General features: G+C 47.1%; 1 pseudogene; it reads left to right on the top strand.

Moving 5' to 3' along the window:
* The first annotated feature begins 5,465 nt into the window (after positions 1-5,465).
* On the top strand, positions 5,466-5,565 carry LOC123433785 (annotated as a pseudogene).
* The last annotated feature ends 1,208 nt before the right edge of the window (positions 5,566-6,773 follow it).

The following is a 6,773-nucleotide window of genomic DNA, read 5'->3' as shown; positions in this document are numbered from 1 at the left end:
ACCACTAAATCAACTAACTAAATCTAATTAAACAAAAAAACTCAGCTATGGGCGGTGGGCAGCCGGGGAGGAGGGGGCGGGGAGGAGGGGCGAGAGGGGAGGCGGTCGGCTGCCGGGAGGGGAGGCGGGAGGGGAGGCGGCCGGCTGGCGGGGAGGAGGGTGTGGGGAGAAGGGCGCGGGGAGGAGGGAGCGGGAGGGGAGGCGGCCGGCGGGCGGGAGGGGAGGCGGCCTGCGGGGGGAGGGAAGGCGGCCGGCAACAGGGAGCAGAGGCGGCCGGCGGGTGGGGAGGAGGGGTGTGGGGAGGAGGGCGCACGGAGGAGGGCATGGGGAGGAGGTCGCAGGGAGGAGGGGCAGGAGGGGAGGTGGTCAGCGGGCGGGGAGGAGGGGTGTCGCGGGAGGGGAGGAGGGGGCGGGGGAGGAGGTGGTCGGCGGGAGGGGAGGAGGGCGCGGGAGGGGAGGCGGCCGGTGTGCGGGGGACGAGCGGGTGAGAGAAACAGTGAGTCCTGTCGGAGCGGAGGAGACTGGGGTGGGGAGACGGCCGTTAGGGGGGGCTCTCTTTGCCGTCCGCCCCCCAACGGCAAAGAGCAGGAGATAGGGGGACGGGGTGGGGAGATGTCCGTTAGGGGGGGGCTCGCTTTGCCGTCCGCCCCCCGACGGCAAAGAGCAGGAGGGTAGATGGCAAAGGGAGCGCCCGTTATGGGGTGGGAGGGGGTGTGCGGTGGGCTCTTTTCCGTCTGCCCTCCTGCTCTTTGTCGTCTGCCAGCAGACGGCAAAGAGAAGACTTATGGCAAAGAGTATCTTTGCCATCCGTCTGCTCTTTGCCGTCAGTTTTCTGGTGACTGACGGCAAAAAGGGTCTTTGCCATCAGCTAGCAGACGACAAAGAAGGGGCTGACGGCAAATAACTTAATTCCAGGAGTGCATAACCGAGAAGCTTTCTCGAGACAATTTTTTGTTGTGGAAGGCACAAGTTCTTCCCCACATCAGGGTTGCTAGTCTGATGGGGTACCTTGATGGTACTTCCATGGCGCGCCTACCATTCTGCAAGCAAAAACGGTCGTCTCCGGGAAGAAGGACTCGATCTCCACTCGAAATCCTGCCTATACCCTCTAGTACACCCAAGATCAGCAAGTCCTTACCTTCTTGCTGGCCTCTCTTTCTCGGGAGGTGCTGCTGCAACTCCACGACATCACCTCCTCCACCGGTGTCTGGCATATGACCCTTTAGCTGTTTGCATCCCAGTCTCGTGGGCTCGTCATGATTCTCTAATGATTGTGTTTTTTGTGTTTCTTTTCGTGTTTGAGCCAAGCAAAACCTTTATGACTAGTCTTGGTGATGGTTGTTTGTACCTGCTGGAAAAAGACAGAAACTTTTCGCTCACGAGATGATTTTTCATTTTTATTCAGAAAGAGATTTTGAGTTGATTCGTTTTGCTGCTGGTTGATATGCCTTTTTCCGAGGCAGTCGTAAGTTTTCAGAATTTTTGAGGTAACAGAAGTATACGAAGTATACAGATTGCTACAGACTGATATGTTTTTGACAGATTCTGTTTTTGTTGAGTTGGTTGCTTGTTTTGATGAAACTATGGTTAGTATCGGGGGGTACTATCCATGGAAAAGTGAGAATACAGTATTTCAACACCAATATAAATAGAAATCAAGATTGCTACAGTACCTAAAGTGGTGGTACTTTGTTTTCTTCTACTAATGTTATCACGAGTTTCTGTTTAAGTTTTGTGTTGTGGAGTTTTCATGTTTTGGGTGATGTTCTCATGGACAAAGAGATAAGGAGTGGAAAGAGCTCAAGCTTGGGGATGCCCAAGGCATCCCAAGCCAAATTCAAGGACACCAAAAAGCCTAAGCTTGGGGATGCCCCGGGAAGGCATCCCCTCTTTCGTCTTCAATCCATCGGTAACGTTACTTGGAGCTATATTTTTATTCACCACATGATATGTGTTTTGCTTGGAGCGTCTTGTATCTTAGGAGTCTTTTCTTTTTGTTGTATCACAATCATCCTTGCTGCACACCTTTATAGAGAGACATGCACTCATCATGATTTTGCAAGAATGCTCATAGTGCTTCACTTATATCTTTTGAGCTAGATAATTTTGCTCTTTGTGCTTCACTTAGATCTTTTAGAGCACGGCGGTGTGTGACATGGTAGTTGGATTATGCTATGAAAGTAGTCCCAAAGGTTATAGGTACCCAAAGAGGATACAAAAACCTCCATATTCATGTGCATTGAGTAGAAACAGAAGTCTTGATTCCTCTCAATTAGTTTTGAGACATGGATTTGGTAATATTAAGAGCTATGTTAGTAGGGTGTTGTGAATCTAGAAATACATGTGTTGAAGTTAGTGATTCCCGTCGCATGCACGTATGGTGAACCGCTATGTTAGGAAGTCGGAGCATAACTGATTTATTGATGGTCATCCTTTGTGTTGAGGTCGGGATCGCGCGGTGGTTAACATCTACCAACCCTTCCCCTTTGAGTATGCGTTTAGCACTTTGTTTTGATTACTAACAAAAAATTTCGCAACAAGTATGTGAGTTCTTCATGACTAATGTGAGTCCATAGTATAGATGCACTTTCACCTTCCACCATTGCTAACCTCTCTAGTGTCGTGCAATTTTCGCCGGTACATAAACCCACCATATGCCTTCCTCAAAACAGCCACCATACCTACCTACTATGGCATTTTCATAGCCATTCCGAGATATATTGCCATGCAACTCACACTGTTCTGTCTCATGACTTGTGCCGTCACTCTCATACTGCCATTGCATGATCGTAAGATAGCTTGCGAGATGTTTCAATGTCATACGCCAAGCTAAATCGTTGCACATGCCGGTACACTACCGGAGGCATTTCCTATAGAATCATCATCGTTCTAAGCTTTGAGTTGTGAGTAAATAAAAGTGTGATGATCATCATTATTAGAGCATTGTCCCATGTGAGGAAATAAAAAAAAGAGGCCAAAGAGCCCAAATAAAAAAAAGAAAAAAAGAGGCCTAAGACCCCAAATAAATATATATATATATATATATATAAAGAGAGAAAAGGAGAGAAGGGACAATGCTACTATCTTTTTCCACACTTGTGCTTCATAATAGCACCATGTTCTTCATGATTGAGAGTCTCTCGTTTCGTCACTACCATATGCTAGTGGGAATCTTTATTATATAACTTGGCTTGTATATTCCAATGATGGGCTTCCTCAAAATTGCCCTAGGTCTTCGTGAGCAAGCAAGTTGGATGCACACCCACTAGTTCTCCTTTTGAGCTTTCACATACTTATAGCTCTAGTGCATCCTTTGTATGGCAATCCCTACTCATTCACATTCATATCTATTAATGGGCATCTCCATAGCCCATTGATACGCTGAGTCAATGTGCCCATCTCCTCCTTTTTGTCTGACAACCACCACCACACTCTATTCCACCTATAGTGCTATATCCATGGCTCACGCTCATGTATTGCGTGATAGTTATAAAAAGTTTGAGAAAGTAATAGTGAGAAAACAATTACTTGGCCAATACCGGGGTTGTGCATGATCTACATTAGTTGTGTGAGGATGATGGAGCATATCCACACTATATGATTTTGTAGGGATAACTTTCCTTGGCCTTGTTATTTTGAAAGTACATGATTACCTTGCTAGTTTGCTTGAAGTATTATTGTTTTCATTTCAATAGCAAACTATTGTTTTGAATCTTATGGATCTGAACATTCATGTCACACGAAAGAAGTTGCAAAGGACAACTATGTTAGGTAGCATTCCACATCAAAAATTCAGTCTTTATCACTTCCCTACTCGAGGACGAGCAGGAGTTAACCTTGGGGATGCTTGATACGTCTCCAACGTATCTATAATTTTTGATGGTTTCATGCTATTATCTTGTCAAACATTGGATGTTTTGTATGCCTTTTATATATTTTTTGGGACTAACTCATTAACTCAGTGCCAAGTGCCAGTTCCTATTTTTCCATGTTTTTACCCCTTTCACAGGAGGATTTTAAACGGAGTCCAAACGGAACGAAACTGCCAAAAAGATTTTTTCCAAAACAGAAAAAGATCGAGAAGCTTGAGAATCAGGGCAGGGGGCCACTAGGGACCCCACAATCCCCCTAGCCGCGACCAGGGGGCCCGCGCCTCCCAGGCTTGTGGGCTCCCTGGGCCTCCTCTGCCCTAGGTCTTTCGCCTATAAATTCCCTAAAATCCCAGAAAAACAGGAGATCATCGAAAGTACTTTTCCGCCGCCACAAGCTTCTGTCTCCGCAAGATCCCATCTGGGGCACGTTCCGGTGCCCTGCCGGAGGGGGGATTCGGATACGGAGGGCTTCTTCATCAACACCATGACCTCTCCAATGATGCGTGAGTAATTCACCATTGACCTACGGGTTCATAGCTAGTAGCTAGATGGCTTCTTCTCTCTCTTGGATCTTCAATACAAAGTTCTGCATGATCTTCACGGAGATCTATCCGATGTAATCTTCTTTTGCGGTGTGTTTGTCGAGATCCGACGAATTGTGGATTTATGATCAGATTATCTATGAATCTTATTTGAGTTTCTTCTGATCTCTCTTATGCATGATTTCATATCCTTGTAATTCTCTTCGAGTTGTGGGTTTTGTTTGGCCAACTAGATCTATAATTCTTGCAATGGGAGAAGTGCTTGGTCTTGGGTTCATACCGTGCGGTGACCTCACCCAATGACAGAAGGGGTAGCGAGGCATGCATCGTGTTGTTGCAATCAAGGGTAAAAAGATGGGGTTTTCATCATTGGTTTGAGATTATCCCTCTACATCATGTCATCTTGCTTAAGGCGTTACTCTGTTCGTCATGAACTCAATACACTAGATGCATGCTGGATAGCGGTCGATGCGTGGAGTAATAGTAGTAGATACAGAAAGTATCGGTCTACTTGTCTCGGACCTGATGCCTATATGTATGATCATTGCCTTAGATATCGTCATAACTTTCGCGGTTCTATCAATTGCTCGACAGTAATTTGTTCACCCACCGTAATATTTGCTATTTTGGGAGAAGCCTCTAGTGACACTATGGCCCCCGGGTCTACTCCACACCATATTTTCAGCCTTACACTTTTACTTTGTTGCACTTTCTGCCTTCAGATCTCACTTTGCAATCAATATTGAAGGGATTGACAATCCCTTTATAGCGTTGGGTGCAAGCTCTTTGTGATTGTGCAGGTACTCTGGACTTGACGAGATTCTCCTACTGGATTGATACCTTGGTTCTCAAACTGAGGGAAATACTTACTGCTCCTGTGCTGCATCACCCTTTCCTCTTCAAGGGAAAACCAACGCAAGCTCAAGAGACGACAGAATGTTTCTGTCGACGTAGCAGCCATCTCTCCACTACCCACAAAGGCGACCTCTCTACGGCTGCTTACTACAACAAGATGAAGGGCTTCGCCGACGAGCTTTCCGCGGTCGGCAAACCTGTCGATGAAGATGAAGTGGTCTCTCATCTCCTTCATGGATAGGATTCAGATAAAAATTCCTTTGTATCTGCAATCTCCACCCGTGCAGCGGTTGACAAACCCATCGGTGTTGGAGAGCTCTTGTCTCTGTTGCTCTCTGCCGAGGCCCGGCTCGAAGCGCAAAACAGCAGCCTCTCCCACTCCCTCAACCTTGCGCCAAAGGGAAGTGGTCGTGGCCCTCCCTCCCGATCTGCTGATGGAGGTGATTCCCGCTTCAGTTTCGGTGGGGGTGCGCCTCATCCAGGAAGTGGCATTGCATCACATCGAGGGACTGTTGGTCCCCTTGTCTGTCATATCTAAAAGCTTGACAGACATGGGGTGTGGTCCTACAAGAAGCGCTTCGACAAGACCTACAACAACAATCCCAAGCGTGGTTCCAAATCTGCAAACATGGCGGCTGCCTCCTATGGTGTTGATACTAAATGGTATCTTGACACCGGCGCGACTTATTACGTCATTGCTGAGTTGGAGAAGCTGACGTGCGTGATCGCCGATACGCCTCCATCGTATCTACTTTTCCAAACTCTTTTGCCCCTGTTTTGGACTCTAATTTTCATGATTTGAATGGAACTAACCCGGACTAACACTGTTTTCAGCAGAATTGCCATGGTGTTGTTTTTGCACAAAAATAAAAGTTCTCGGAATGACCTGAAAATTTACGGAGAATTTTTGTGGAATATATAAAAAATACTGGCGCAAGAGTCAAAGGAGGAAGTGGAGCGTGGAGCCCACAAGCCCACCAGGCGCGGGCCCCCCCTAGCCGCGCCTGGCAGCCTTGTGGGGCCAACAAAACTCCACCGCCTTGAATCTCACGTCTATTTAGTCCCTTTCGTCTAGAAAAAAATCAAGGGGAAGAGTTCATCGCGTTTTACGATACGGAGGCGCCGCCACCTCCTGTTATTCCCCTGGAGGGCAGATCTGGAGTCCGTTTTGGGCTCCGGAGAGGGGAGATCATCGTCATCGTCATCACCAACCTTCCTTCATCGCCAATTCCATGATGCTCTTCACCGTTCGTGAGTAATTTCATCGTAGGCTTGCTGGACGGTGATGGGTTGGATGAGATCTATCATGTAATCGAGTTAGTTTTGACGGGGATTGATCCCTAGTATCCACTATGTTCTGAGATTGATGTTGCTAATACTTTGCCATGCTTAATGCTTGTCACTAGGTCCCGAGTGCCATGATTTCAGATCTAAACCTATTATGTTGTCGCCAATATATGTGTGTTCTTGATCCTATCTTGCAAGTTATAGTCACCTACTATGT

The sequence above is a fragment of the Hordeum vulgare genome, chromosome 2H (genome assembly GCF_904849725.1).
Source record: "Hordeum vulgare subsp. vulgare chromosome 2H, MorexV3_pseudomolecules_assembly, whole genome shotgun sequence".
NCBI lineage: Eukaryota > Viridiplantae > Streptophyta > Magnoliopsida > Poales > Poaceae > Hordeum > Hordeum vulgare.
Note: the sequence above shows the minus strand (reverse complement) of the source record. Positions and strands in the feature narration are given on the sequence as shown.